Raw genomic sequence first — 24,283 nt, 5'->3', positions numbered from 1 at the left:
CATAATGGTTCTAAATAGGGGGACAAAGAGGCCTTTCAACCGACTGACCATCTACATTGTCCAGCCTACTTTGCCAGGGACAGAAGAAAAAGGATTCAGGTAGAATCCTGTTCAGTACTAAATAGCATTTGTTGGGCTGAGCATCCTATCTGATATAACTCTTGGGGATCTCAGCAAAATGTTGGGCAGTGCCTTCAAGAGAGGCAAAGGGAACACCCTAACATGCTGACTGCTGTCAAGGGAGAATTCGTCTGAATCTTGTCATCTCTGTAATTATTTCCTCCTTTTTGGAAAGTTATCCAGTCCTGACAGAGGGCCCTGCAACTTTCCTTTATTGCTGTTTTCCCAAAGTTTAATTATCATGGCATTTTTGTCATATCTATGAAATACATATACTGTTATTTATTTAATTCCTTAAATGGACTCACATTTTATTTAAATATCTACTCTAGTTTTATGCTGAGTACTCATATCCATGAAATCATAGTGTTATAGTTTTTCCCTAATGTACACTGCAATAAATATGCAACTGCAACATTTTAAAAGAATATTCATCCAGGCCTCACGTCAAATCATCTTGTGTACCACTAGTGGCACACAAACCTCATTGTGGAATCGTCCTTTTAGGAGCTGAGTGAGGCAAAGGGCATCTTACAAACATGGCGTGGGGGAAGGGGGCATTTGCATAGAGCAACTGATGTTCTCTCAGCTCCAGCCCCATGGGTGGCCTCCATCTTGGTTTAGGCTCGGTCTCCGCACTGCCATCTGCTCTGAATGAGCAGCCTTTTGTGAAAAGCTGTGGGAGGATCAGCCTGGTTGATTGGCTGGAGCTGTGCCCAGAGTGCCCAGATGTACATTTGCCCCAAAAGAGGGGGCACAGCTGGGGTTCACTGTCTCCCTTGAGGTTTGGTTTTCCTGGTGAAGCTCAATTCTGCCTCTCACTTTCCTACAGTCCATTCTGCTCGACTTGGCGGTGAGGAAGAAGGCCCATTGCGGCACTGTGAGCTCCCTTACCACCGTCTGCCTGCCATTTGCTGCCACTGGGGACACACGATTGCTTCCATGGAAACAGAACCATGTATTGTTTTTCCAGAAAACATCTCAATCTAATTTGTGTAGAGCTGGTTAATGTGTGTGTGTGTGTGTGTGTGTGTGTGTGTGTATGTATATGTCTGAGAATGTGGTACGTTTCAGTCACAGAAGGGGGATGAGAAGGGGAAAGAGGGACTTTGCATAGAACCCCCAATTTTCCTAGACTTCCAGGGAGTTAATTATTTCAGGAGAGCACTGGATGTCAGGGGTGGTGTTAGGAAACCATTACCATATTTGGCAAGGACACTCTGAAATACTTGAATTGTGCCTTGGTCTAGGCATTTTTCCTCATGAGGTCTTCCTCAAAGATGGGAGTTGCACAAAGGAGACAAAGTAAGGTAAAGAAGGAGTATTTCTGCTGAGCATTTACCCCCAAACCCTGGGGTAGGGCTCCTGTGAACCTACTTCACAAGTCCTGTTTCCTGTGTCAGGCAGGGCAACGCAACTTCAAAAATAAGTTGTATGAATGCCTCTATTTTCCTTTCAACATCCAAATATGAGTCTTGGGGTTTTTGTCTGCAATGGAACGATTGATCAGAATCCCAGCAAAAAGAAGCCAAAGAGAGAGAGGAAGTGCTGCAGTGATGAGAATGGAGTTGGCCTTTGCTGCCCTCCCAAGGTCTGGCCAACACATGAGGAGAATGTATCCAATGGAGAGAGAATACCCAGAGGCCAGGGCTGCCCAGAGCAGTTCCAGGACTCTTAGCTCTCTGGCTTAGAGGAAGGAAGAGAGAGAGAAGAAAAGATGCCTTGAACCTCATGTAACTACTGCACTGGTGTTAATATACAGCATTTGTGAGCACTGTGACTTTTTACACTCATGAGCACTACAACCTTCCATTAGATGCTCCACAAAATAGAACTGTGGCCCAACAGAATGTTCTGGAATTGAAACAATCAAAACCAGGATTTCTTGGAAACAGAATGACTTGGAGGACTAAAGAAAGGAGAAGAGAGGGGTATTAACTTGACCCCACTCCCATGCCCCATATGGAAGGGAGATGCAAAGCACTGCCTTCTCTTTCATAGAGAGTTTTGGTTTCTGCCCAGTGTCTCTTTCTTCTTTCTTGTTATGACTGTGACTTTGGATTTGGCCAGTGTGTACATGCTGGTCATATTGCATCTGGGTGTCCATGGGTGTTAATAGAAACAACTCTTGGTGACTAATATGAGATGCCTGGAACCTTCCCTGTGACCCTTGTTCTACATTTAGCAGAATAGTCCAGCCCACACCCGAGAACTAAAGTAGTTACAGTTGGACGGGTGTCTCAGTTGACAGGTAAGCTTATTGACTTTCCAGTTCCACATTACCTATTGAGATACTAGAGTTTGTCACCATGTCTTCTGCAGGAGATTGAGTTCTTAGTGATGTGCCCGGGGGTGCTTGGCCCAAGGCAAGTGCTACAAGAGTGAATTGTGTCCCTCACAAAGGGTAAGTTCAAGTTCTAACCCCTGGTTTTGTAAATGTGACCTTATTTGGAAATAGGATCTTTGAAAGCATTATTAGTTAAGACGAGACCAAATTGGATTCAGATGGGTGGCAATCCAAAAGGACTGTGTCTGAAGAGGAGAGAAGAATAGAGAAAGCCATCAATTGTCAGCAAGCCGCCGCCAGAAGCCAGGAGAGGGAGGTAAAAGATTTTTTCCCATACAGTTCAGAGGAAGCATGGTCTTGCTGATACCCTGATTTCAGATTTCTAGCCTCCAGAACTGTGAGACAATAAATTTCTGTTGTTTTGAGCCACCAGTTGGTGATACTTTATCATGGCAGCCTTCGGAAACTGCAACAGCAGCAAACAAATGACTGAATAGTTACATTTCGTTATCATTTCTAGGATTAGAATTCCTTTAGGATGCTAAAGATTTGAGCAACAACTTCACAAGGACAACACTTTCAGCTTAAATCTGGATTATTTCAGTATCGCCAAAGAAATATAGATATTCTCCCCATATAAGAGGTCCAGTTCAGCCTTTTTCATTTTCTGCACCTTTGCTCCAGTTGCCCACCACCCTCACTTGGAATATTCTTCCTTCTCCACTTCAGCCTCCAAGACCCCCTTCCCCATTAGCTTGTGCTGGGGTCTTCCCTGTCCACTGAGGTCCTCATTGATGTCTCATTCTTCGTATTCATACAGCCCTTCCTTTCTGCACTACTCATTTAGAACTTAACACCTGCCAACATGTCATCTTTTGCTTTGTGAATTTTGCTTTCCCAACTCGATTATAAATAGGGACTGTGTCTTAGAATTCTTTGTTCCTTTCTTCATGTAGACAAGTACTTGACATATAGAGTAGGGCTCAATTCACATTTCAGAATTGAACAGTCAGTCCCGGGAAATTTCCTCCCAAGTAAAATGAGGATAATACTAAAATCTACCTCCAAGTGGTACTGTGAGGACCAGATAGGATGCAGTTGTAAAGCACCTAGATCTTGGCACATAGTAGCTCCTCAATAAATATTATTCCTTCTTCTCCCCTTCCTTGCAAGGGGTCCAGCTTTGACTTGTTAATGACTTATAAACAAGTCAGTTGTTAACTTCCTAGGGAGAAAAGATTCTATTCCCTCTCTTGTTTTTCTGTGGTGTGAGGGAGACTCAAAAGACCTGTGTTTTGTTTCACAATCTCTATACATTGAATTTCCTCTTTTCAAGGTGCAGTTCTTTATACTCTATTTTGGCCCTCCTTGTCAGCTCCCGCCCCCCTCCCCCACACACACATGGCATGCAATTACTTCTAAAATTAAATTAAACACAATTCAATTTTGCTTCAAGAATTTCAGCATATCCCTGTGCATCTCTGGAGACCCATGGGATGGCTCTGAGCCCCAGATTGCAGCTCTTGCTGTGTGACATCAACCATCATTCAATCCTGGCTCTATCGAGCCGCCTGCTTATATCCTGTCTGCACTCTCCTTTGGCACTGCCCGCCTGGCGTTCACCCAGGCCAGTCTGACACTTGCTGCTGAGGATGGGGAGGGGACCCAGGCAGGCTTCCAATTCTTTCATGAGCTGGGCGCTGCCTGCAGCTAGCAAACTGTGAAGCCCTGTTCGAAAGGCTGCCGAGGTCCCCAGCATGGCAGAGTGGGGCACTGAGCCACGGGAAGTGTATAAGCAGAGAGAGCTGTGGAAAGTAAATTAGCTGCTGGCATTGAGTCCTGCTGATATAAGCTCTTGATTTTTTTTCACCCCTCAAGTACCACTTGAGTCCTTGTGCTTGCTTCCTCACAAACAATGGAACCGAATGTTCATTTGTTTGCTTGGAATGGGTTGGCTTTTCTCCCCTCTCAGTTCCAAAGGCTTGAAGTGCTCAGCTGTCCTTTTTCCAGAAGCCTGCCCACACCCCCACCTCACCCCCTGGCTTGGCTTTAGTGTCTTCTGTGTTTAATTGCAAATTATTGATTTGAAGGGAATTAATTTTTAGCTCTTGCCAGATTCAGCGGCTCCTGGGTTGGACTCCCCAGCAGGACACCTGGGGATCCCAGCTGGGGGCTGGGGGAGGAACCAGGGCTCCACAGGGACTGCGCTGGGCGGGGAGGCCACACGCCTTCACTCACAAACTTATTGGATGCCAGAGCTGAGATTATCCAGTCCAATTTCCACTGTGAAATTGAGGCCCAGTGATTGCCAAGATTATATAGCCAGAGAGTGAGTGGAGCACCCGATCCCTGGGCTGGGTACTTCTCGAGCTCTAGCCTCACAAAGAAACCCTAAGAGGTGGGGGATCTTGTTCATCTGCAGATTCTGATTCAGTAGATCAGGGTGTGAAGGCTGAGATTCTGCCTTTCTAACCAGCAGTCACAGGGGTGATGATGTGGCTGGTCCTGAGACCACACTTTGGGAAGCAGGGAATCTATACTTTGAGACTGGTCGCTAACTTTGTCAGCAGATTGGAATCACCTAGGGACTTAACTGCCTGCGTCCCATGCCCTAAAATTCTGATGTAAATTTTTATGGGGTGTGGCCTGGATAACAGGACTTAAAAATCTTCTTAGGGGGTTCTAATGTTCAGTTTCTAAGTTAGTTTCATTAGGGAATACCTTTAAACTGTACCCCCTTGAGCTCCCCTAATTTGTGTACAAATATTCATTCACATAGAGGTCCCTTGTATATAACATGTGTACATGTGTTTCACAGTACCAGAGATCTTAGAACTAAAGGAAAAAAAGAATAATTATAACAATATAATAATCTTTTTACTGAACTTCTCCTCTGTACCTCTCTTTGTTTATCACAAAACCCTACAATGCAGATGCTACTCAAATCCCCAGTAAAGGTCAGCTGATTCAAAGCCCCAGTTTTCAATCAGGTTTGGCACTATTATATTCACTTGATTTGTGAGGCAACTGAGGCTTAAAGGTCATCCGTTCCATGTATCACACAAGGCCACAGTCATCCCAGGCTAGGTGAGGAGGTTTGGTTCATTTTGTGATTTGCAAGGTGGTAAGGCCAGCAGGAATGAAACCTTGAAAATCAGAAGCAGCAGTTGAGGAAATAGGAAGTACAAATGGCATAAGCAAGTCTGGGATGACTTCATTGATCTGGCTGCACAATGGGTCTGAATGTCACAGCACAAACTCAGTTGTGCAAAATATACCCTTTTTCCCTATAATTAAGATGAACTTAGCTCTTCCGTTCCTAGCAAAAAAATTTGCCTAGTTATTTTCAGATAAATCTAGTCATTTCCAGATTTTGTCCTCAATGTCTTTGGTGTAAATATCCACTTGATTCAGGCTCCTTCTCCTATCTTTCTCCTTCCCTCCTGTCCCATGTGGGGTGGTGGTAGGTGGGCATATAGTCTGGGCATCGTGCACATGCATCTGGGCAAGTGTGTGTGCCTGTGAGTGTGCATGTGTGCGCACATGTGTGTGTGACTTAGTCCTATGCTGTGTCCCCTGCATTCCCTGGTGGCCAGATCTCTCTGATCATCCTTCTCTCATCTGTGAGACTATTCCAGCCTTCTAGCCACTCAAAGCCCAGTGGGCTCCATTATGAGTGCTTTACATTCGTGGACTCATTTAGTCCTCATGAAAAAACCAAGAATCAAGTATTTTTATCATCCCTATGTTGCAGATGAGAATACTGAGATACAGAAAGATTAAGTAACTTTCCCAGGGTCACATGGCAAAGTCTTGATTCAAAGCCCCCACTCTGGCTCGAGAACCTGCATCTTACTGATCCCACTAAGTTTGAAATCCCACTTGGGAAGTTATCTGATTTGATGATTTGTTCATTTTGTTCAACTCTGACATGTCTCCTAACCCGATGTGGACCAATAGCATTCATGGATAACGCTTCCAGCTCCATTGTTTGTCACAGAAACTCCACGTTCTCGTTTCTTGCACCATTAGAGCCATGAATCTGTTCTTACCCATGACATGTGCCTGTCTTCCCTCACTACATCCTCCCGTGAGGATAGAATATCTTATTCACTTTTGGAAATCTCTGGAGCCTAATATATAGAAGCTGCTCAGCAAATCTTAATGAAATTGAATGCCATCAAATTGAAAAATAGTCCCCAAACTAAGTTTTCTTGATGGAAGGAAAGGGAGAAGGAGGATAAAGGAAAGTGACAGGTTATACAGAAGGTAATTCCAGGATCAAGCTCAGTATTTTTCTTACATTTGATTTGTATTAACCATTTGATCTGTTGTACCCTGGAACCAGATCAGGATAAGAGCATATTTCAAATGCCTCTATTACAGCAATGGATAGAGCTCCCAAAAGCCAGCCTGTTGCCTTCTGTCCCACTCTTTCCCTTTCTGTTTCCTAAGGCGTAGGAGAGACTCTGTGCCCACCAAGTCCTGAGCAAGGGAACGATTACATTTTACATAGGGATTCTTGTCTCCGCAGACCCTCCCTGCCACAATTAACACCTCGAGGAGGGAATTTAAAATCAAGTGCTTCTTTTTCAATTACCACTTAGAAAACACCATGTAATAAAACATTGCGTAATAAAACACCACTGGCAAGCTTGTTTGCTCTTTTTGAAAGTCTAATTAATTCGTTTGCGAAAGTTGCATCTCGCCTGGCACTGTGTCACTTGCTCATTTGAAAAGGTGCTGAGACTTGGAACGCGTGGATTACCACTTGAGCAAATCAATATTCGTGTCCCATGGTTAGAGGCCGACCCAAGAACATGATAGGCTGAGACAGTCCAGAAGCCCAGGCAGCACACACATTCTATGACCCAGCGGGAGAGTCTACCTTGGCTTCTCTAAGACCTAATTGCAAACCCTAAGAGGCAGGAGAACTGGGTCTAGGCCTGGCTTGGCCTCTAAATGGTTGTGACCTTCGCACATGCTTCACTTCAGGAGTTGAGTAACATCTTTCCCCCTAACTCTTAACATTCTAAGGCTGATCCATCCCCAGCTATTAACTTCTTCACTAGATATACTGTTATCTTTAGTTAATGACCCTGAAACCAGCTGGATTCATTGCATTTCATTTGTAATATGCCTACTTGGCAAATTTTTGGTAAAAAAAAAAAGATATATAAGGATGAAGACTTTAAAAAAGCAATTGGTTTACAAAATTAAATTTTTTTTTCTGAAAACTTTTGTGTGGATAGACAGAATTTTAGCCCACAAAATTTTATGTTATCTAGGTAGGTTTTCTTTAGGGATTTAATTTCTCTAATGCTGTCCTCAGATTGCAATAAGAAGCTAATGCATTTATAGAGTAATAGTTTAATTCCATAAAATATTAAAAATTTGAAAAATAAAAAATTTCCCACAATGTCAAACGGACGACATAGTTTTTTCACTCAAGGGCACAGAACATTGTGGCCACATGCTGCAACTCATTCAAGTGGAGAGAAGGACAGGAAAGGAGCAGGCTATCTGTGAATCTGGAATGTAGGCTTGGCGGGTGCATTCCTGAGAGTACACATATAATGAAGAGAAACCAGAAGCCCAAGAGAGTCATTCTGAGATGGAAAGAACACAGCTGTTAGGCAAGTCTGGAGACTGACAAGAGGCAGTAATGGTGAAATAAACTGTCATGGGCCAAGTGTGGTAGATTGAATTATGTACCCTCGTTTAGACATACTCTTAACTTTAATCTGTGTCCCTGTAGGTATGAACCCATTGTAAACAGGACCTCTTGAAGATGTTATTTTATTTAAGGTGGGGCCCAAGTGAATGAGGGTGGGCCTTAATCTGGATTACTGGAATCTTTCATGAGCAAAAGAAATTCAGACATAGTGAGAGGAAACTATAGGGAAGCGTCAGAAGCCGGAAGTCAATGGAACCAGGAAGAGAAAGGAGATGATGTCACTAAGTGAAATAAGGGGGGGATACAAGCCAAGGAACCTCAAGGATTGTCAACGGATAGCATTAGAATGATACAGACTTTGGGAAGAAAGTATCACCTTGCTGATACCTTGAATTTGGTCTTTTCCTAGCCTCAAAACCAAGACCCAACAAATTCCCATTGTTTAAACCAACCCATTGTGCGAAACTTTGCCATAGCATCCCAGAAAACTAAGATAGGCATGGAGAACCTTCAGAAGCAAGGAATAGGGAACCAGAGACAAGGTGAAATGTGGGACTGTACAGTAGAAATCAGAGGAATATAAGTGTAAATACATTTCCAAAAAGCCAGACAGCTTGAAAATGGATGAGTACTATTTCAGGACATCTAATTTTTTTTTCTATTTCCTTTCACTCTAAGTTTATAAATGTGGCTTCTGACACTTTCCAGCAACATCTTCTATATATATATATAATACCTTGAGAAGAACAATTGATCTGAGTCTTTCAGTCTCGAAATTTACATCATAGTGCAAAAAGTCTTTGCCCAAATTTCCCAGAAGACAGAACCTGAGACAAAGTTTACATGAGAATGCCTTATTGAGAAGGGAGGGGCCAGGACTGTGAGAGTTAAGGAAATAGAAAGGGAGGCAGGAAAAGTTGGTAAGAAAGTAGAATTAGTTACTCAGTCATGTGGACATCTTTGGACAGTTCTCCCAACTGCGGGAAGGCCAGATACCATGCCTAACCACTTCATCTGCTTTTGAAAGTGGTAGGAGGTGCCAGGTTGCCATGGGTTGAACACAGGTACTGGAACTTCTGTGGCCCCCCACTAAAGTCTAACACCTAGCAGAGGCTGAAGCAACCAGTGGTGCCACTTAAAGAGGCAACAGTGTGACAATGGCCTCTCCATTGGGCAAGCATCGATGACTGGGGGATAGATGAGGCTGAGTGACTTTGGAGAGGCAGTGACTTAGACCCCACGCACTAGCACAGGGAAGAGTTTCGGGAACACAATAGTGGGCATGTAGGGGGAAAGGATTAACCAACCACAAAAAACTGTGGCTTGGACTAAGAAAACTGAGCTGAGTTTACAAGTAGCCCTAATGATACCCCAGTCTTCCAAATGATATTCAAATAGCAGTGGAATTCTGGGTCTGAGCTTGTCTGGCTGCACCATCCAAGGGGGGCTCTCAGACCCTCTATTGGCACTGGCAGGACTCATTGCCAGGAACTTGGTAGTGTGTTGGCCTCAATGAAACCCATTTGGGTTGAAGCAAGAGCTAGCAAGGTTCTTAGTGTTCTCCTGGAGTACGTTATAAATAAATTTGCTATCTGATTCCAAATTTCTACTGCTATCACGATGCTGAAATCTTGGCAGGCTGGGTGGTTTTTATCTTAGGGACTCAGGGAGTTGGACTTGTTACTATCTAGATGTGAACTGAGTACTTGGCCAGCCACTTGGCCTAGGGAGGGTTAAGGCAACCCACCTCTTCTCCTCATTCCCCAAAACGTAGAAACGTAGAATATTAGAATGCTACTGAGATTGGGTTATCCCAAGATTAATGTTGGTCAAAATTAGTGGGGAAAAGAGCTCCCATACTCCCTGCTTCCTTTTCTTGGTCAGTTTTTCTTAGAATCAACTATATTTGCCCTAGAAGTAATGAGATGTAGATAGTTGAAATGTGTCTGTAGCAGTTTGACATAGTTATGAATTCCAAAAATAGATATTGGATTATGTATGTAAACTGGTCTGAACCTGGGCATGATTTAGTTATGACTGGGGCTTTGATTGGGCCACATCATTAGAGTGTTGAGTCCCCACCCCTTGGTGGGTAGGGACTCACAGATAAAAGGCATGGCAAAGGACAGAGTTGAGGGTTTTTGATATTGGAGTTTTGATGTTAGAGTTTGATGCTAAAGTCTTAAGCTGGAGCCCCAAGAAGTAAGTTCACAGAGGAAAGAGAAGCAAGACCCTGGAAGGGAGGAACCCAGGAAGCCTGAACCCTTGCAGACGTTGGCAGTCATCTTGCTCCAACGTGTGAAAATAGACTTTGGTGAGGGAAGTAAGTTATGCTTATACCCTCGTATATATAAGGTCCTACCCCAAATAAATACCCTTTGTAGAAACCAACCAATTTCTGATATTTTGTAGGTCACAGAGTGGGGCTCCTCATACTCATTCTCATAGAGAGAATAGGGTCAAGTAAAGAAGTCCTTGGGTGAGCATGTGGCCTAATTCAGCTTACTAGGAATAGGATTCTTTACGGGGTTTGAAGCTAAGTCTTCAGTCACAAGTTCATTTGTCCAGCTATATTCTCTATTCATTTATCTTTTTTTAAAGATTTATTTTATTTATTTACTCTGCCCCCCCCATCACTTGCTTGCTGTCTGCTCTCTCTGTCCACTCACTGCGTGTTCTTCTGTGTCTGCTTGTCCCCCTTTGTTGTATCATCTTGCTGCGCCAGCTCTCCACGGGCACAGCCAATCAGCTCTCTGCAGATGCGTGGGCCATCAGCTCTCCTCAGGCACGGGCCTGCTTACCTTCACAAGGAGGCCCTGGGGATGTGAACCCAGGGCCTCCCATATGGTAGACAGGAGCCCAATTGGTTGAGTCACATCCGCTTCCCTCATATATCTTTTGATGATCTTGAAGTGCTGAGCTGCAGCACAGGAGGTGAGTGTTCAGAATCGTGGGTCCTCACCAAACACCATCTTCCCATCACAATATGGCTTATACATGTATATGAATAATATTTTGAACTATTAAGCAATAATTTCTGATTCTCTCTAAGTGAACTTATTCCCTCAGCACCTCTACCATTAAAAAGACTTCCGTGTGGGGTGGCAGAAAAGTTTTGGTAATGGACAGTGGTGACTGTAGTACACAACATCATAAATGTAATTAACAGCACTGAATTACTTTCCATGTGGTTAAAAGAAGAAATTTTATGTTTTATATATGGTAGTAGAATAAAAATTGAATAAAATAATAACCACCATAGGACTGTATAAAAAAAACAGAACCCTAATAGAAACCATAGACTATAGTTAATCGTACAATTATAGTAAGATTCTTTCATCAAAAATTGTAACAAATGTATTGCTTTAATGCCAGTTGTTAATAATAGGGTGATATATGGTAGCTATTTACTGCATGGTTTTTCTGTAAACCTACAACTTCTGTAATAGGGAGGAGGGAAGGGAGGGAGGAAGGAAGGAAAGAAGGAAGAAAGGAAGAAAAGACATCATTAGGGAAACCTGACTACAGAAAACTAAGTCAAATTCCTAACTTTTGTCATGCAAAACATACCTTTAGGGGGTAGGATAGTCTTGAAAACTACAGCTTTTTCATTGTGAGGTATGCTCTTTGAAAGAAATTGTAATTTTAAAAATTCAAGTGGGCTAAAACCCTGAAGGACTCAGTATAAATGTATCTGTAATAGTGGTTTTCAAATTTTTAGTTTGAGGACCCCTTTATGTTCTTATAAATTAAGGAACCCTTTTTTTTGGAAGGTTATGTCTACTGATACTTATTTTCTTGGAAATTAAAACTGATAAAAATGTAAACTACATTGCCAAAGAAGACAGCAAAACATACTTTCCACTTCTTGTGTTTGCATGTTGGCATAAGGACAACTTTAGAATTTCAAAATAATGAATTATTTCACAATAATGAAATTGCAGAGATTAAGGCAAATAATCTACTAAAGGTAGTTTGTAAAAGTTTAGTAGAAGCCCTGAACAAAAACAGAGTTAATCTCTGAAAATACACATGTTCATATCTTTAATCTACATACAACTTTAAAAACTTCTAGAAAACTCAATAATGCAAAAAGCTATCAGAGCATGGCATCATCATATGCCATGTGGTTTCTGAAAAACTACTGCACTAACTCACACCATAAACTGGGAAGTGGACGTGGCTCAACTGATAGAGTGTCCGCCTACCATATGGGAGGGCCAAGGGTTCGATACCTCGTGTCTCCTGACCTGTGTGATAAGCTGGCCCACGTGCAGAGGTACTACATGCAACGAGTGCTGTGCCAAGGAGATCCACCCGGAGTGAAAAAAGCACAGCCCACCCAGGAGTGGCACCACACACGGAGAGATGATGCAGCAAGACAATGCAACAAAAAAGAGACACAGTTTCCCAGTGCCACCGAGGGTGCAAGTAGACACTGAAGAGCACACAGTGAGTGGACACAGAGAGCAGATGGGGGGGGGGGGGGGGGAGAGGGGAGGGGAAGGGGAGAGAAATAAAGAAAATAAATCTTTAAAAAAAATTAAAAACTTTTGTGAATCAAAGGACTTTATCATGAAAGCAAAATGATAACCTACAAAATGAGAGAAAATATTTGGAAACCATGTATCTGATAAAGGTTTAATATCCAGAACATATGCAGAACTCCTACAACTCAACAACAAAAAGAAAACCAACCCAATTAAAAAGTTGGCAAAAGACTTGAATAGGCATTTTTGCAAAGAAAACATACAATTGGACAACAAGCACATGAAAATATGCTCAACATCATTAGCCAGTAGGGAAATGCAAATCAAAACCACAATGAGTTATCATTTCACACTCACTAGAATAGCTACTATTAAAAAATGAAAAATAACAAGTGTTTGAGAGGATGTGGAGAAATAGGAACACTCATTCATTGGTTGGACTGTAAAATGGTGCGGCCACTGTGGAAAATTGTTTGGGGATTCCTCAGAAAGCTAAGTATAGAATTACCATATGAGCTGCCATCCCACTTCCACATATATGCTCAAAAGAATTGAAAGCAGGCACTCGAACAGATATTTGCACACTGATGTTCATAGCAGCATTAATCACAATTACCAAAAGATGGAAGCAACCCAAATGTCCATCAACAGATGAATGGATAAATAAAGTGTGAGATCACACAATATTTTTCACTTTGTGTCTAGCTTATTTTATTCCACATGTTTTCAAGTTTCACATGATGTTACATGTATTGATCTTCATTCATTTTTACAGCTGTTTATATATATCCACATATTTGAATGTGGTTGAAAGGGAAAATTTTAGGTCACATATGTGTCACTAGAATAAAATTTTTGAAAACTCCATGGAACTTCACAACACAAACAGTGAACCCTAGGTTAAATCATGAACTATAGTAAACTATATATTAACTATAGCTAATCATACAATTAAAAGAATGTGCTTTCATCAGTTGTAAACAAAGCTACCACAGCAATGCAAGGAGTTAATATAGGGTGGTAAGTGGGAACCCTGAATTTTCTGCATGATTCTTCTGTACTCCCACAATTTTTCTAATAAAAAATTTGAGTAAAAGATTATATGGGTGGGGCATGAACAATAGGCTTAAGCATATTCGCTTAAGCAGTTTTCCCTCACATATATATTTTTTTACACAGCTTTGAGGCATTTTATTTTAAAAGGTCAGTAATCATATACATAAATTTATATGAACTGAAAATTCATCATAAATTTACTTCATTTCTTAGCTTGACCTTCTAGTAAATCTTTGGCTTCGTTGACTTTGGCTGCTAAATAAGGAGATCCTCCCTTGTCTAGATGATTTAAGAGCATCATTCATCGATGAGCATCTCTTATTTTTCCTTTATAGGCAGTAGGGCTTATACCAGTATTAATGCTGCCTCCTGTTTTATCATTTTGGCCTTAAATCCACCTCTGTAATAGTTACTACTGAAGGCAGATTTGGGGAGACTTTGAAAAACATGTTTTACTTGAGACTCGCTATGCTTCATGGCTTACAAAACATAACAGCCTGCAAATCCTGCAGCAGCAATGGTCAGTCTAACTGCTACCACAGTACTGGCCATACCTCCAGCTTGGTTCCCTGCCTCCAGTGGGAGTTTGGTTTATCCCAGCCTGGAGCCTGCAGCCAGCCATACCTTTACCAAAAAGTGACACTCACACCTCCAGCAGTTACCTCCCTCACAGATTTTAATGAGGAGATTTTTCTAGAGACCAACAGAAACTAGAATGAATCCCTAATGTGTGTTCAGGGAGAAAAGTCCAGAAACCTAGCCCCTGTGTTGACCAGCCCTGTGTTGTGAATAAAAGAAAATATAAAAAACACACTTAAGTTTGGGGAATTGCTTAAGGGGACTGTCAGCTTTGTAAAGAAGCCTTGTTTTACAGGAGCAAGAGAACAATGGATGACCAATTTTTCAGAGGTGGACAGAGGTCTACCAGACGCCTCTTTGTCTCATTGTTCAGAGTTCATTCTCAGAGTTCAGTTGTGGCCTGATTAAGCAGAAAGCCTTGCTGGGAGTACTGTCGTCAGTTGTGGATGTGGTGGCTATGGCTAAGAAAGCCAGCTGGGATGATGTACATCTCCATGATGCTGAGGGCGAACAGAGGAGCCCCTCACTCTCAGTGCCTTTCACACTCAGACTACTCAGGGCTTACATGAAGGGAAGTGCAACTCTTGAACTGACTGACAAAACCTGAATTGACAGAAAAGCAACATGCAAAGGAAATATATAATATGAGGTACATATATAATTGTTAATTTTCTCATAGCCACATTAAGTACAGTAGAAACAGGAGAATTAAATTTTCATAATATATTTTGTTTAACCCAGTATACCCAAAATATCATTTGAACATGTAATCAGTATTAAAAATGATTAGCGACTTATTTTACATTCTTTGTGGTACCAAGTCTTCAGAATCTAGTTTGTATTTTATACTTAGAGCATACCTTAATTCAGACTAGCACATTTCAAGAGCTCCTTAGCCACATATGGCCAGTGACTGCCATATTGGACAGTACAGAACTAGAATTTAAGATTAAAATAGTAAAATACAAACAAAGAAACAACAACAACAAACCACTATTTGACATAAATTAGTTGAAAATGATTGGATAATTTTTTTAGCCAATGAAATGGAAATGAAAAGCATTGTGTATTGCTGTTACCTGATGGAAACATTTAATTGCCAGTGTAAGACATTGCAATTCCCCATTTACCCACTGCAGTGATTGTGGGAGCCTCCATCAAACTGAGTCCCTGAGTGACTAAGATGAGCAGAGCCACCTGTCCACCCATGTGAGACAGGCAATGAGAGCAACAAACTTCTGTTGTTTTGAGCCTCTGGGATTTAGGAGATGTTCATTACTAAAGCATAATATAGTTTATTACGATTGATAAATGTGGTTATATAGTATTTAGATTAAACTTTTAAATATAACTTTATGGTAAAAGTGCATGTCTTCCCTTTTAAACAAATATTTCCAGGAATATGGGTGAAAGGATGTGAGAAATATGCCCCCCATTGTCCCATGAACCTGAGTGTATTAGTGAAGAATTGCATAGAGGGAGATACGACACAAATATATAGAATAAACTTAAAATTTTACAGGTTAGCTTCAGAAAAGAATTTTTTCCATTGGTGTCTTTTGCTGTGCATAAACAGGCAAACAGAATTTTAATCCTGGAATAGCTATGTCAGTAAATTACTTCTGCTTCAAGGTTTAATCCTAGTATTGGTGAAAGCTTGCCTCTACAGAGTGAACTATTTTCCATTTATTTTGGACATTGATGCTTTTACAAAGGAAGTTCCAGAATCAGCATACAATCTGAATGCCCTACCAATTCTCAAACGATGGAAATAATAAAGCTCAATATTTGCCCTCTTCCCTGGAATTTATAATTGGCAGGACTAATCTATTATGGAATATATATGAGATCAAATATGCCCATGTGAAGTGTTTTGAAACTTAGGGCAGTTTGAAGTTATTTTATGAAAATAGAAAAAGATTGTGTTTGTAAACTTATCCTCTGGGTGTGATACTCTTTGATTGCATTAAATTCAGTTGAGAGGCCTTTGATTAGATTGCCTGTTAAGGTTGCTTTAGGGCTTTTTCAATGATATCAGTAAGGCATAACTCAAGTTGAGTCCCTACCCCCTTGCTGGGCCTGATATAAATGGACACTCACTCAGTCACAGGAAGGCAGAGATGTCATTTTTTTATCCTGCCATGTGAGAGAAAGGAGAAGGTTCAAACAGCTGAGACCCCAGGGAGAGATGAGTCATTTGCATTCCGCTTATAACTGAAATTGTAAAGAGAGCAGAATAACGGAGACTGATATAGGAGGCCTGGAAACAAACAAACCCTATGCCAGGAGAGAGAGGACTACAGGATCACTTAAGCACAAAGCCTCAAGAGGCTGGGCCCATGGAGTTCAAGAGGAAAGGCTGAGCCCAGAGGAGAGGCCAAAACCCAGGCAGAGATGGGTGGCCATCTTGCTCTAATGCGTGGCAGCTGACTTTGGTGAGAAAGCACCTGTTATGGTGCCTAGAGTTAGAGTTTTCATGGCCTTGTAACTTTTACTCCAAATAAATACCCTTTATAAAAGCCAACAGATTTCTGATACTTTGCATTGACAGCTCTTTGGCAAACTAGGACAAACTGTAAATAGAATTCTGACATTGCAAGGACCTGTCATTATGAAACAAAATTAGAATTTTTCATAACGAATACTAACAATTCTTAATTCTTAAATCTTACTTTAACAGGTCAAATTTTTATATTATTCATCTGATTTTCTTTGAAACTCCCTTTGCAATAGTACACTTCTTTCAGGGCACTGAATCACCTTTTTAGTATTCTTTCCTAGTATTTAGGTAGTACTAAAGAAATAATGCCTTTCTGAAAATTTTCCTTTCAAATAAATTTCTCTATAATGAGAATGATTTTCTGATTGGCTTCTGGAGTAAATTCAATTTATTGGATATTTGTCAAATACTTATTATGTACATAGTATTTTGCTTGGTACTTTAAAGAAATAAAGGCAAGAGAAGATGTAGTTTACCTACTTCGAAGGAACTTACAGTCTTGCTGAGGACACTGGCACTCAGAAATGAACTGGCCAAATGATTAATAAAATAGCAAAATAATTAGTGACCAAAGAAATCATAGAGACTGGGAAACTATGCTGTAGAACAGTGAGTACTGGACTGGGAATCTGGAGACCTGAGTTTAGCAGTAGCTCTCCAAACGTAATGACATATGTGTATGGAATAATAAATTTAATAATGTGATTTCACACATTATCTCTTTTAATTCTCATAACAGCACTGAGAAGTAGACATTATTATGATCTTCGCTTAAAACATGTGGACATTGTTATCCTAATGTTTTGTGGTTACCTGCATTAAAACATTTAGTTAAATGGTAGGAATAGTCCTCAAACTCAGTTTTACTCTAAGCCTGGTTGGATCTCTTTCCATTACACTATACCTGCTGTGTGGCCTTATACAAACCACTAGACCTATCTGGATTTCAGTAATATAATCCATAAAATGAAGGGTTTTACCTACTCAGCATTTTCAAAACTGGGTTACAAAGAATACTTACTAGTTGTGCAGGACATTAATCAATAACAAATACGTTCAGGAAATGCTAATTTAAATAAGCTTAATAATTTCTTTATAATAAATCCAATCAGAGATTTTAATATGCTAATGTAACTGAGAATAACCAAGATGACCATATCATGCAGGCTTTCTAACTTCTTTTCTGTGTGTGTGTATTTGTGTAGAGGATTGGTATGTCCTCTTTTTAGAAAGCCCATACTAAGTTATTTTTAAGGTCTTTAACTCTCTCAAATTTTATGAATCTATGTTAGTTAGTGCTGTTTCAGGTTAGAGAAGAAGCAATATCAGTGGATCAGAGCGAGAGCTTCTAGAAGGAGGGTACGATGTGGCAAAGAGAGGATGCCAGAAGAAAACAATCCATGCTGAGAAAACCAACATAAGCAAATTTCGTAAAAGTGTGTACATACAAAAAGGCATTAACTGATGAGCGAGAGAGCAATAGAAGATAAGCCTGGATTGTTAGGTTGGGAAAAGAGTGTGAAAGAAGACCTCAAATGCTAAGTATATTAGACATTGTGGTTAAGTCTCCAACTACCCTTCCCCAATTGAGTAGCAAGAAAACTTGGGGGCTACACTTTAGATCAAGGGTAAACCTGTTGGTCTAAGAATAATCTCCACTCCTTTGCTAATAAGGGATTCAGAAATAAGTCAGCCACCCAATTCAAGCTCAAGAAATTGTGGTAGATCTACTATATTCACAGCACTTGCTGCCTCTTACTGTGGGAGGATTTTACCCCTCATGTGACTCATTTGGCCTATGAAAGTGAGGCAAAGTGTGATTCCACGTAAGGGCTGCTCCTTCATTCTGTTTCCCAGAATGCAGATGATAGGAAGCAGAACTGCGGTCAGCCCACATCGGACAGATAAATAAACAATAGGCAAACCTTTGCTTTAAGCCACAACAAATTTTGTCTGGTAAATAGATGAAAGAAAAGGTTTACTGCTTACTTTTGGGGGAAAAAAAAAAGACTTTTTTATCTTTTAAAAAAGCCAAGGACTCCTACTGGAAGTCATGAGCCCTTCAGACCACTGCTAGGCATCCTAAACCGTGCATGTTAGCATGGAGACACCATTGAAAGGGTGGACAGAAAAGAGACCCCTAATGTCTCTGAGCCATTAGATCCTACTTCTGGGCTTCTTTTTTTTATTATTATTTTTTATTTGAGAGCCCAAATTTTATGATTTAAAACTATCTCTATTTCTTATAGTTGAAAGTTTCCCAACTGATAGAGAATTTTCCTGTGGCCATGGGCCACTGAGAAGTTTTGAGCAGAGCCCTGATGAGATAAAGACAATGTATGAAAAAGGCCCACCCAGCATTTGTGAAGAAAGGTTCAAAATGGATTGGAAGAGAGAATCAGGAGGCAGGAAGGTCAGTTCTGGGATAATTACTTTCTTCTACATGTGGTATAACGGGTGCTGCAACTGGGGAATAAAATGAACAGGTGAGAGATGAGAGGCATTTTGAAGAACTGAAGCAATAATCAAATATTACACGTGGAGAGATTGTAGGACTGTATGAATATGAAAAGTTTTGGCAGAAACAGTGAAGAGGAAAGGAGGATCCAATTGGGGACGGAAATGATAATGGTTTGGTTTGGGAACATATTAAGTTTGAGATGGAAGTGCGGGAATAATGCAGTTAAATATACTTGTGGAGAGTCTATTATGTGTCAGGAAATAAAGATACTGAGAATAATACCTAGCAGGGCCTTTGCAACCCAGAAGGGAGATAGTGCCACAAAATGAATCACAATACAATGATAAGAACAAGAGCATATGTGTGCAAGGGTTAGAAGTAGCACAGAGGAGGTAGATCCAATGGGAAATTTGCCTAGACAGGAGCTTATAAAGTCAGAGCTGTCAGAACTGATGTGGGTATCATGTGCAGAGAGGCAACAGATGAAACCATACAGGGATGAATCTTCAAGAGCAACAACCTACAGAGGGAGTAGTACAGAAAGGAAGCTAAGGCAGATTTGGGTTGGTGATCTATTTCTGCCATTTACTGGTATGTGACCTTGGGCTGGTTATTTGGCCACCTGAAGCTTCAGTTTCCTCCTTTGAAAAGGGGACTAGTAAGAATAGGTTAACTCTTTGCTTTACTGTAGAAATTAAATGACATAACTCAGATGAAATACTTGTACCATATCTAGAATTCAATAAACGCTCATGAATGCTAGCTTTATTATCTTCATTTTTACCAGTAGTAATAGTAGTATTTATTGCGGCTTAACAAATTGCCTCAAAACTTAATAGTTTAAAACAAAAACAACCGAGTATTTTATGCATGAATTTGTCATTTGGTCTGGGCTCAGGGGAAATGACTCATCTCTATTCCATGTGATGTGAATTGGGATGGTTCAAATGGGACTGGAGAATATACTTCTGCAGTAGATTGAATTGTGTACTCCAGTTTGGACATGTTCTTAGTTTGGTATTCTGGTGGGTGTGGATTCATTGTAAATAAAATCTCTTCAAGATGTTATTTCAGTTGAGGTGTGGCCCAACTTGCTGGGCTTTGATCTGGATTACTGGAGTTCTTTATAAATAGAGCCAAAGTCAGACCCAAAGAGAAGCCAGGAGAGGTAGCCATATGCATGCCAGGGACTAAGGATTGCTTGCAGCCAGCCACAGAATACCTTAGTCTTTTGGGGTGAAAGCACTGCCTTGTTGACAACTTGAATTTGAACTTCTCTTAGCCTCAAAACCATGAGCCAATAAATTCCCATTGTTTAAGGCAATCTATTATATGGTATTTGTTTTAGCAGCCAGGGATCTAAAACAACTTCCATGACGGCACATCAATGTGGCCAACGAGTTGACGCTAACTGTTGGATGGATCCTCAGCCAGGGCCTTAGTTTCTGTTTCTGCGGGTCCCTCTGTGAGACTGTTTTGGTTTCCTCACTGCATGATGGCTGAATATATTCTGGGGACAGGAAATGGAAGCTGGTAAACTCTTTTTTTTTTTTTAAGATTTATTTATTTATTTTATTTCTCTCCCCTTCCCCACCCTGGCCCCAGTTGTCTGTTCTCTATATCTATCTGCTTCGTGTTCTTCTTTGTCCGCTTCTGTTGTCGTCAGTGGCACGGGAATCTGTGTTTCTTTTTGTTGCGTCATCTTGTGTGTCAGCTCTCCGTGTGTGAGGAAGCCATTCCCGGGCAGGCTGCACTTTCTTTCGCGCTGGGTGGCTCTCCTTATGGGGCGCACTCCTTGCACGTGGGGCTCCCCTACATGGTACAGCACTCCTTGCGTGCATCAGCACCACGCATGGGCCAGCTCCACACAGGTCAAGGAGGCCTGGGGTTTGAACTGCGGACCTCCCATGTGGTAGATGGATGCCGTAACCACTGGGCCAAGTCCACTTTCCCAAAAGCTGATAAACTCTTAAGACCAAGACCCAGAAACTGGCACAGCATTGCTTCTGCCATATTCTATATTGGTCAAGCAGTCACAAAGCCACCAAGATCCAAGGAGAGGGGGCTTTGACCACCCCCCCCCCCTCAGTAAAGGAGGATTTGTGGCCATCTTTCATTTCCAACATGTTAGAATTAAAAGGACAATTTAGGAAGCTGAGAGTTGAAGATATATCTTTGAAAAAGTGTTTGTGACATTAAAAAAGCAAAGCTTTTGTAATATACATTTAAAAGAAATCCTGCTGTAAGAATCTACTAATAAGGCTCAAATTCAATTAAAAAAATGAAGCACATGACCACTATCTTTTATGTTTATCAGAAGAGCTAAGAAGTCTGAAGGGACACTTCAAAGTATGGAACCAGAGAATATTTGATCTGAAAGGACCTTCTAATGCAGGCCCTTGTGTGTATATTGGGTACACAATAGATTCTAGGGAGGAAGATTTGTCAGACTCTGGAGCCAGAGGGTGGACAATATTTTCAGTTAGGTATTTGTGTGTACACATTCATAGTCACATTCCTTAGCATATATCACATTCATTAGAGCAGTTATTCCCAGTTATCCTTTTGTGTTTGTTTTGGAGTGAGGGGCTGCAAGTGAAAAGTATTTCCTCAAATAAAGATATCAACTAGTTTAACTCATCTGACCATATTGGCCTAAAAAGTCACTCTGCTTCTATTCCTCACCAAATACTCTTTCGTGTGAAATACAGTGCTTCAAAAATGGCTTATTGGTTTGACGTAGTATAGCATTGCTTAAACTGGCTTATCAAATCCCCAGGATTTTGTAGCAAGATGATATGTAATTCTGTCCTTTTGCTCAGATCTGACTTTCTAGCCCTGGGAGTGGAAATGAAGTTTGGTTTTTGGTGGGCCATTATTTAGAGAGCACTGAGCAGGTGGCGCGTGGAGGAGGGGGAGGTTCTGGTCCACGGCTTGGTCCCTGGCTAGCTTCTGTGCTTGGGTAATGTTTTCACCCTAAACCTCAGTGCCCCATCAGCAAGGCAAACTTCGGATCAAGGACTGTGAGATGGAGGTTGCTGGGAAAATGTGAAGAAATGCAATCTTACTGAAAGACTCACTAGTAAGTCTAGTAACAAGGAAAGCATGTTTCTGAAACTCAAGTTGCCAAGTGGATTCAAATTTCCATGAAGTCTTTCTGAGGACAATATATAGGAAGTCAGTTTTCTTGATTTAACTGTCAAAAATCTAATATACCAAGATTCAGTATAATGAAAGGCATCCAAGCATCTTCTCAGGCAGTTCAAGGCTTTTGTTTATTTTTGAAATAGTGTATGCTACCTCATGTTTACCGCATGCCCCACTGAGACCCCTAGATATTCACAGCTCTAATCACGCTCCTCATTATTATTAATAATCAGTGCTTATGAAATGATACTACGCTGTGGTTTGTTATCCCATCATGGAAGTATGCAAATAGTTTAATCAGCCAGCTCCCATGCTTACAACCTTGAACGGAACTTTAAGTATGGTGGAAGTATCTGCCCTGGCTCTAGTTGTCTCCTCCAATCAAGCCTGAGGTGTGTTTTCCTCTTAACTTTTAATTGCATGACCTCTGAGAACCTAATTTCCAGAAAATCCATTTATTATTTTAGTGCTCATTTGGCATTATTATTTTCCCAAAGCAATCTTTTTGTCTCTGAATCTCTTAGGAGAGTCGAGAAGCAAGCCAAGATAAGCTTCATTTTCTCCTCCTGGACCTCAAAGGAAGCAAAAATGAAACTTTAGAAATCTTAGTTTCTAGTTAGGGATGGGGGATGGAAGCAAAGGAGGACCGGAGGGGAGACAGAAAGATTGGAAGGTACTTGCCTCGGTCCCAGATGGAAAGCAATCCAGCAAATTGCCTTTAAACAGCAGTGTCCCTGCAAATAGGGCACTCTAGCTGTTTTGTGTCACTTGAAAGCATCTTGTTGATATTTTTATAAATTTTATGATACATTCTAAGGCATGCATCAGAAACAGCCACTTGGAGTTCTGGCAGTAATGAACATTGTTATACTTATATTCTGAGTAGCCTTTACTTCAAAGGGAGGTGTTGATCTGATCTTTCAGCTTCTCAGCTGTTGCCTACTAGTTTCCTTCAGATACTGTTTGAACTGAAAACCCCACATTTCCTGGTTTGAGTGAGCAATTCCCCTGACACTTCTAATCCTCTCACTTGGAAGCTACTAAACTGTGATTGAATGATGCTATTAACAAGAAGGAGGTAAATACATTTAAACATGCAGTCTTAGACTTTACTCAGATAATAGCTGGCCTGTGTTTTAAAGATCCTTGCTTAAGCTTTTTACCAAAAGAAGAGTTTCTGGGGGAAGGAGAAAGAAAAAAAAATGAATGAATGAATATCTTAAGCTGGCAGTTTGTCCTTGTGGTATGAAAAAAATCTGTTCATACCATTCTGAGTAGAATGACAAGAAGAGGAAAGAAAAGTACATATTCCACACTTTGGAAATGGTAAACTGGATTTTCCATAAGGTAAATAATTTATGTCTTTGGTCAGCCTAATTTGAACTACTTCTTATTAAGAACCTTTACTTAAGTCAAGCCTATTTGCATACAGATCCCTGAACATTTGCACATTTTCTGCTACCACTGAAAGTTGCTTGCACCATGTGGCTATGTAAATTTAAATATAAATAAATTAAAATACAATAAAGATTTAGTTCCTCGGTTCACTAGCCATATTTCAAGTGCTCAGTGTGGCTAGTGGCTACAGCATTGAATGGCACAGATATAGAACATTTTCATCATCTCAGAGAATTGTGTTCTTTTGGTCAGATCTGGATAGAGCTGCTCTAGAGACCTAAAAAGTTATCGTTCTTCCCTAATAATGATTAAATGGATTAGTCATAATCTTTTGTTCAGAACACATTCTCATCATTGATCCATATGTGGCCAATATTTATTAATTAGCTTCAATTCTGTAATAAGCATCCATGAAACCACAATGCAAAATTAAAGTTAGGATCTTGAAAACAGCCTACACGTGATCATGTGTCCCCCTCCACATCTCATTTTGCTGTCTTCCCCTGCCTGAGACTACCATCATTGTGGCTCCTATATTGATTCATAACCTTGCTTTCCTTTTCACATG

General features: G+C 40.8%; 1 pseudogene; it reads right to left on the bottom strand.

Annotated features, from left to right (window-relative positions):
- LOC101420559 (protein KTI12 homolog) overlaps positions 1-24,283 on the bottom strand; it is an 88,261-nt pseudogene that overhangs the window by 5,411 nt on the left and 58,567 nt on the right.

This window comes from Dasypus novemcinctus, chromosome 25 (genome assembly GCF_030445035.2).
Source record: "Dasypus novemcinctus isolate mDasNov1 chromosome 25, mDasNov1.1.hap2, whole genome shotgun sequence".
NCBI classification, from domain to species: domain Eukaryota; kingdom Metazoa; phylum Chordata; class Mammalia; order Cingulata; family Dasypodidae; genus Dasypus; species Dasypus novemcinctus.
This window is presented reverse-complemented; position numbering and strand designations above follow the sequence as displayed.